Source organism: Egretta garzetta, unplaced genomic scaffold (assembly GCF_000687185.1).
Source record: "Egretta garzetta isolate BGI_Z169 unplaced genomic scaffold, ASM68718v1 scaffold161, whole genome shotgun sequence".
NCBI classification, from domain to species: domain Eukaryota; kingdom Metazoa; phylum Chordata; class Aves; order Pelecaniformes; family Ardeidae; genus Egretta; species Egretta garzetta.
This window is the reverse complement of record NW_009258754.1, coordinates 4567615-4575318: the sequence shown is the minus strand read 5'-3', so window position 1 is coordinate 4575318 and position 7704 is coordinate 4567615.

Below are 7704 nucleotides of genomic sequence, written 5' to 3'. Positions count from 1 at the left end.
ACAGGATGAAGGACCTCACTCCAGAAGATCGCCCCAGACAGCACTATTTCCAGCAGCCTTCAAACAGCTCTAAACTGTGCCAGAGGGATAGGGCTGGAGAGGTGTGGAAATGCTGGTACAAAAGCAGTTTCACTCAGTGACACAGGTGTCACCACCCAGTGCTCTCCAGGAGAGGGTGCGGGCCAGCCCTGAGAACAGGACATGTCAGGCCATGAAGTCAGTTGTCTGGGCAATGTTTTGAGCTCATTTGTCTCTTTGGTGTAAGAATTTAAAGGCTGTTTGATTTGCAATTGCCTTTTCTTGCCCTGAGAGTGCTAATGAAGTGAAGGGAAACAGGGTCTGGTTGAGATATTTACCTTGCATGCAGATTGCAAGGGTCAGTCTGACCCTGGGCACTGGGGGCACAGATTAGTCCTTAAATCTGTCACTTCTGGCAGCAGCACAGCAAATCAAACTGCTGCAGAAGAAACGGTCTTTTTAGGACTAACGGACCAAGAGAATATGAAATGAAAGATCTGATATCCTCTGCTGAGTTCAGAAGATTCAGTGCAGACTTCTGTCCGGTCACAGGATGATACAGACATCATTTGACTGTTTGGAGAGCAAGGTTCACCTGTAATAACACCCTGCCAGCTAGCTTGAGATCAGAAGGAGACTGTCCCGGCCACCTACCTACAGCACAGAAGTGACAGGAAAGTGCAAAAGCTCACTCACTGACAGACCCCATCACTGACACCAGAAACCCAAATATAAGAGTTTATACAAACAGGGCAGCATTTGGAATTCAGAGGTAAAACACTGGCTGCTTTATAAATCTGTTATCAACTCCAGGTATTTAGTGCCCCACACAGCTGTGTGTGGGTATTGATATCACCTGGCTTCCTAACATTACCTGGTCAAACAACCCCTATACCAACCCTGTGGCACCTCAACCGTTAGTAAGATTCACTCCAGTCAAATTATGCTATTTGCTCCCATCCCTCTCCACATCACCGTCAAAATTCTCACGTGCCTGATACAATGCTGTGAGCCCCATATGTGCTGCACTCATCATCTACTCTCACTTTGCCCATTTGCTATTTTCTAATGATATACAAATAGTGGCCCATAGGAAACTACATGTTGGCTGCACTGGAGAAAAAAAAAGATTAGATATAAATAACATCACTTCTTACATGAGATTCAGCAATTACAGAACATTTGCCAAAATATCCAGAAGAGCGCATTGGAAAAAGGACTGAAAAGACAGACAGCAGAAATTGGAAGGGAAGGGCAAGAGTGGAAAGAAGTGATTTGCCAAGAGGATTGGGATTTTGTAAGTAAAGAATCAGACTCGATAAGAGAGGGATTAACTATCAGAAAACAGAGCTGCAGAAAATATCCTTTATGGACTTGGAAGTTCAGAAGAAAGGAGCGGGAGCACCAGAAGAGATAAAGAAGATTTAGAAACCATCATATCCCCAGACCAGAAACAGTTCAGCTCATGTGGCTAAACACTGTTATCTGAGTCAAAGACAGGTAACACAAAACTGCTGTTCACACTGCAGTGCTGTGTTACGAGAATGCTGACAGCTCGACTGCAAAACTGGGTCTTTTATGACTCTTTGCTTCATGGCCTTATCTTGCTCCATATTGTTTTCCTGGAGGTTTTTATCTAATGTGGAAGAAGTCTGTGGGATGAGGCACAGCCAGGTCAGCCAGGAGACTGCAGAAAGCTGATCCACAGCAAGGGGCAGCTGTACTGGCAGCAGTGCCAACTCTCTCCTGCCCAGGCGCTGGCAGCAGAGCCTATACAGCTGGTGGAAACAAGCTGAAACCACAAGCCACACAATAATATTTCACCTTGGGTGTTACCTGACTAGCAGATGTTTTTCAAAACTAGATTGCGGTTTACTGCTCATTCTGAAGAGCTATCAGCCAACATAAATATCAATACAATTATTAGCAATCCCTAGGTTTTGCACATCTTTATTAGTAAAACAAGAAGGACTTTCTTTTCAGATCTGGGATGTCTAAAACTGTCAATAACTCACTGTACTCATTAACTCAGCCTACTTGCTTTGTCCTGCATGAACCTTATTCCAGAGCACAAACTAGACCACCGCCTATGCACAACTGTCATGTGTCACTAATTACTACAAGTGCAATGTATAGTCAATGGAAATTTAATTTACACCAGTCAAGGCTAAAAGAAAAAAACACAGCTCAGAATAAACATTCAGCTAAAAGCAATGAACTCACAATTTAATGCTCTTTTAAAAGTGTCTGTACAAAAGTTTAAATTACCCCATTTCATTTTAGTCTTGTATCAAAGATATAAAGACTTTAAACTTGTAAAGTAGCAATAAGGAATGGGACATGTGGTTTTCCCTGATATTTTAATAATTTCTTTTTTGTCATCATGCTTCTCCCCTTCCACCTGCAAGTTTCACCCAAACTGAGTGAACACCAAAGAGAAAGGAATACTGGTGTTAGAAGCTGGAGACCTGGTCCCCAGCTTCCCAAATAACACCAAGCAGCAAGAATACTTTCAGCCACTGTCCATCATAGCTCTTTCACTCTCTGTTCTCTCTAAAATATCTGTTTCTTACATTAGATAAACTGAAACCAAAATTCCAATCCTGTCTGTCTGGTATGTACCACATTGCATATATTGCACTCTGATGGCCTACACTCTAGTTATGGCAAACCATTTCAGTTTTTAAATTAAATAACATGTATTTACAAGGTCAAATGAACTCATCTTATGCTTCTCTGTAGGTTTGTAACTATTCCTACTATGTTAGCTTTATCTGTGCTTTCTTCTTTCTAGAACATTGCTATGATATGTCTTAAAACTAGATTCAACCCTAATCTGCATGTCTGTGTTTCCGTAAGGGCTCCTCAAACGTGGAGCACGTGCACCATCACAAAGTTAAGCCTAAAGGATTTCCCTACTGTTCTAATAGCCTGTAGAAACATTACTAAAACATAGCTCTGCCAATAAACTGGTTTTGTTTGTCAGATTGTCCTCCTACTTCTTTAAGAAACAATTTCCAGGGCAAAAACATCTTATGTAAAAATGTATTAAAAGTGTATTAAAAAATGCTGTTTTCATGTAATTAAATATTTGCTGGCATGAGCCAGCGCTCTAATTCCAGACATGGAAAGAGCTGAGGATGTTCAGCTGCTGCAAGCTAAGTTTTACAGCCAGGTGAACCTTTGCACCTTTAGTCTCTCCAAACTGTATTTCTTAACTTGTCTAGAGGCCTAGAAGCCTACAGTATAGTCTGATTTCAATTAGGGACACATTTTCTTTTAATTCTGTACAATCTATAGAGGCTATTAAAGAGCTGAAGCCAAAAACCTGGCTTGCTCACACCTCAGTTATTTAAACACTGTATTAAACACACTGCATGCCTTATTTACGAAGGCTTACTTACTAATGTTAGAATACACAACATTCTTAAGCGTGCCAAAACAGCCCTAAAAATCTATACAGCTTCTATTCTTGTTTTTTTCTCAAATTAAATGCAAACCTAACCCTCCTCTGCAAGCCTCTAAATAACACTAAGCAATATTAAATTCAGTTCAACATCTGTTTTAATAGTAGAACCTTGTTAAGCAACACTCACATTTTTATCACTCCAAGTTTCTTCATGGTGGGATGTGAGGCATTCCCAAAGGCTGCTGCAAGAGGAAGAAACAAGAACTGTAATGGGATCCTCCATGACACCTTGGTATAAGGAATTTGCTGGGGAGGAAATGGAAAAAAGCTTACTGTTGATTTAAATTTCAGGCAAGGAGAGCAGACAAGTCCAGTCATAATCACTTATCTTAAACAATACATACATATCTGTCCCAATAGATACAAAAAGTAGCCAGTTCTGACCAGAGCATTTCTGAAAAAGAAAACAAAATATCCTTACTTTTGTTGTATAAACCAGAATCTCCAGTATGAGCCCTCTAAAAAAAGAGCTTGCCTTTGTATTTTGCTGTGAATATCACACACTTACCAAAAATCTAATTATTTGTTGGCCGTATAACTCAGGGTTTTGTGGTGGTGGTTTTTTAACCAGACGTGAGTCAACAGATATCTTTAAGTAGGAAGCAGAACAGGTCTCTTCTCTCGTGAAACAGCCAATTTCCTTCAAAGAATGCAATATATTGAAGTGTCCCTCTCCTCCCTCCTTTTAACTTCTTTCCATATTTGGGGTTTTTTTGATATTTTGATCTGCTTCCAGTCACATGGGATTTAAACTGGATCTACCCAGACACAGTTGTAAATACAGATTACATACACTGGAAACAACTCTACACAAGTTAAATGTGCTCGAATTAAGTTGAACACTGATTTAAAGAGATAACATGCAAAAGAACAAGGCTCGGGTTTTTTTCCTCATTATCATACTAACCATCAACTTGAACTAAAATACGCTGAAAAGCTAAAAGAAACAGCTCTTAGAACAGCCTGACAAAGGCCAAAACCTTTGGAAAAAGAAGTATGGATATCTCATGAGAAATAGCCAAAATTATGGCAGAAAATAAAGGTACTGCACCCAACGAGATGGCACAAGCTCAAGCAAGCAGACGGGTATGGGAAAGCAATACAGACAGGAAAATTATTCAACAAAGCAGCCAGCAAAGGTCTAGAATAAAGGCGGGGGGGAAAAACAGGTAGCAGCAAAAAGAAAGCCAATGAAGCTGCCTGCTAGGAATGACTTGGCAGGCCACAAACAGAAGCAAACTTACTGAAAGCAGCTTTGTCCATGACCTGTTCCCATGGGCTCCGAGGGCAACTTCCACGTTCCTAGAGGTGGCAGCTCATAAGGCAGGTCCTGCTGATCCACTCTGTGGGGAAAACAAATTTTGATAAGTCAGTACAAGAGCTCCTTGCATTTCCCATGCCTCCTCCTGCCAGGGCCATTTCATCCAAACACCCAGTCGAGTACCCAGTTTGACCACTCTTTAATTAAAATTTGCAATATTTTTTACTACAAGTATAAATTACTCCTTGCCCTTGTAACCCCTTGATCTTACTGGCAGTAAGGCAGAAAAATACTAACATGATATATAAAGGCTCAAACAGGTATATCCTCTAGTGGGGGCTATAAAAGACCACATATTTTTGTCTGCAAGGTAGTATGTTCCTGGCAGGAAACCAAATTTTTCAGTAATTTTTCTAAACAAAACCATCTGAAGAATCTGCATCAAAAACTCCTGAATGTTTTGGTTTGTGGCTTTTTGGGTTTGTTGGTTTGGTTTTTTTTAAATGTAACAAGACTCATGATGTTTGCTACCCTGCATTACTTGGGGTTTTACCTGTGAAAAATGGACAGAGGCAGACAGCTTCAAAGGCAAAAAGACCACAGGATTCCCTAAGGAAAGAGTTACCAATTGCACATGCTTTCGGCTCCTGAAATTTAGAGAGAAGGGAAGGGCCAAAAATTATCAAGGATTCACTTCCACTAATCGTCTCTAGACGTAATACAGGAAATAGCATCTCTTCTCTTTGCCCTTGGTCATGTGTAAAAGGAAGAGAATCAGCAAATAATGCTACCAATAGGCAAGAGAGGCTACCAACAGTTAATTAAAATTGATTATATCTCTAATACAGCACTTTGCCTTAATTCCTTAAAAATGTTTTTGCAAGCCAGAGTTTTTCATGATTTAAAATTATTTCACATTTAAAAGGTAGAACGCTGAACCCTTTACGGCAATACACACCCACAAGAAACCCATCCTCTTCAGTAACACAGTAAGGAACACATGTTTTTCTTCAAAATTTTATTTCAATTTAAATTATGGGGCCAGCCAGATTTTTTGGATAAGAAATGCATTTTCCTCAGGAGAAATGAAATGCTACCACGGAAGTAGAATTACAATTGTATACATCTCTTAGTTTAAAAAAAAAAAAAAAAAAAAAAAAAAAAAAAAAAGAAAAACCAAAACCCGCTCACATTTAAATAACTTTTAGTAACACCCTTAAGCCTTCAAGCAGGTAAGAAACCACTTCCAGAACAAGAGTTTTTTAATACAAAGAGCACGTCAAATGAGCTTTAATTTAAATACAACTTCTTTTCGGAAGCCAACATTCAAACGTTTCCACATAGTAAAAAAGTCACCAAAGCCATTGTTTCCAAGGCCTAATATAGAGTAACCTCTATCCCAGTCCAAATGTTTTCACTTTTTTACATATATAAATCTTTAGCACACCTACGTTTTTCTAAAGAGGAAGCCTTATATGTTATGGTAAGTAACTTGGCAAATAATGTTCTCCTCCACTCAGCTATGATAAGCCAAAATATAATAGACTGTTAGTACTGAACTATAATACCACCTCATGGCCAATTCTGTCTGCCTGGTAAGTGATCTTCGGTAAGAGTAAGCTATTTTCTTTCCTGTAGGCAAAATGAATCTGTTTGCAAAGGACATGTTAAGAACCTTTAAAAGACCAATTTATAATGTTAAGAGCGATTTTAAACAACTGAGTGAAACACTCAATTTTCTGGAGCTATGTGACTTCCCTTATGAAGACTTTCAAATCAGCTTAAATGTCACTTAGGAGTTTCATCTTGCTGATTGCACAATATTTTAATTAGGAAGAGGACAGGAAGCAACAAACATTTTCTATAGCATTCTCCATCAGATTCAGCCATGCAGAATTTGAACTTTCAGACTCCAATCCCTAAGTTTGCTTGGTTGTGATCTTAGCATTACTATATGATGGACAGATACAATTTTAATAACATTATTTAGCTATATTTAGTAGATTCCTTTTGTATAGTCACAGTAACAAAAACATGGTGCAAATTCAGTTGGGTTTTTTGTTTTTATAAATACTGACAGTTTGCAGCATTAAAGAACAAAATCAACAAAATTAAATAATTTTGTTACACTAGGACATTATGAAATTGTTTCTTGAAGTCGGAGGGAATTAAATCATTCACTTTCACAACTACTGTACTGAGTTATTTACTGTAAGAAAGAAATGATGCATTGCAGGCTCCCCAGAAGTAAGGGGAATCAATATTAATTTAGCATAAACTTTGCCATTTGCAGAGCTGGTGAGCACAATTCTAATTTAATTGAATAAGGCCAATATTATCCAGTAAGAATGTAGTATAAAGGGTTCCAGTTCTCTATTTCAGCCTACCCTAATTGATGGCACCCCATTAGATAAGTGAATACAAAGAATTTGTTTGGGTTTTTTTTTCCTTTTAATGCTGCAGTACTTAAGATTGTTAAATCAGCATTTCCATGTGATTGGAAGTATTCAATTACATATGAGCATTCATTTTGCAAAACTCAATATTAGGTAATAGTTACAGACTAATACAATAACATTCCTCTGCTGTACAAATTAAATCATATTTTAAAGAAATGAGCAGCCTAGGAGTTATATACAAAAGAAACCAGCAAGCATTGTTGAAATGAAATGCAAAATGTCACTGCTAGGTCTACTGTCTGAAATACCTTTAAGGTAAAATTAACAAAAACCCTTAGAACATATTTCCAAGTTTACAAGTCAATTCTCAGAAAAATCAAATCATGTCAAAAAAAATTCTAAAAAGCAGTGAAAGGCATATATACATTTTCCTTATGAACCTTGAGATTTCACTCTTTTAAAAGTTGCTAAGTTTCAATATCAGTTTATTTGCAAGACAACTGTTTATCCCAATAAGCTCACATCTTAGATACATTTCCCCTTTGATTACAAATAAA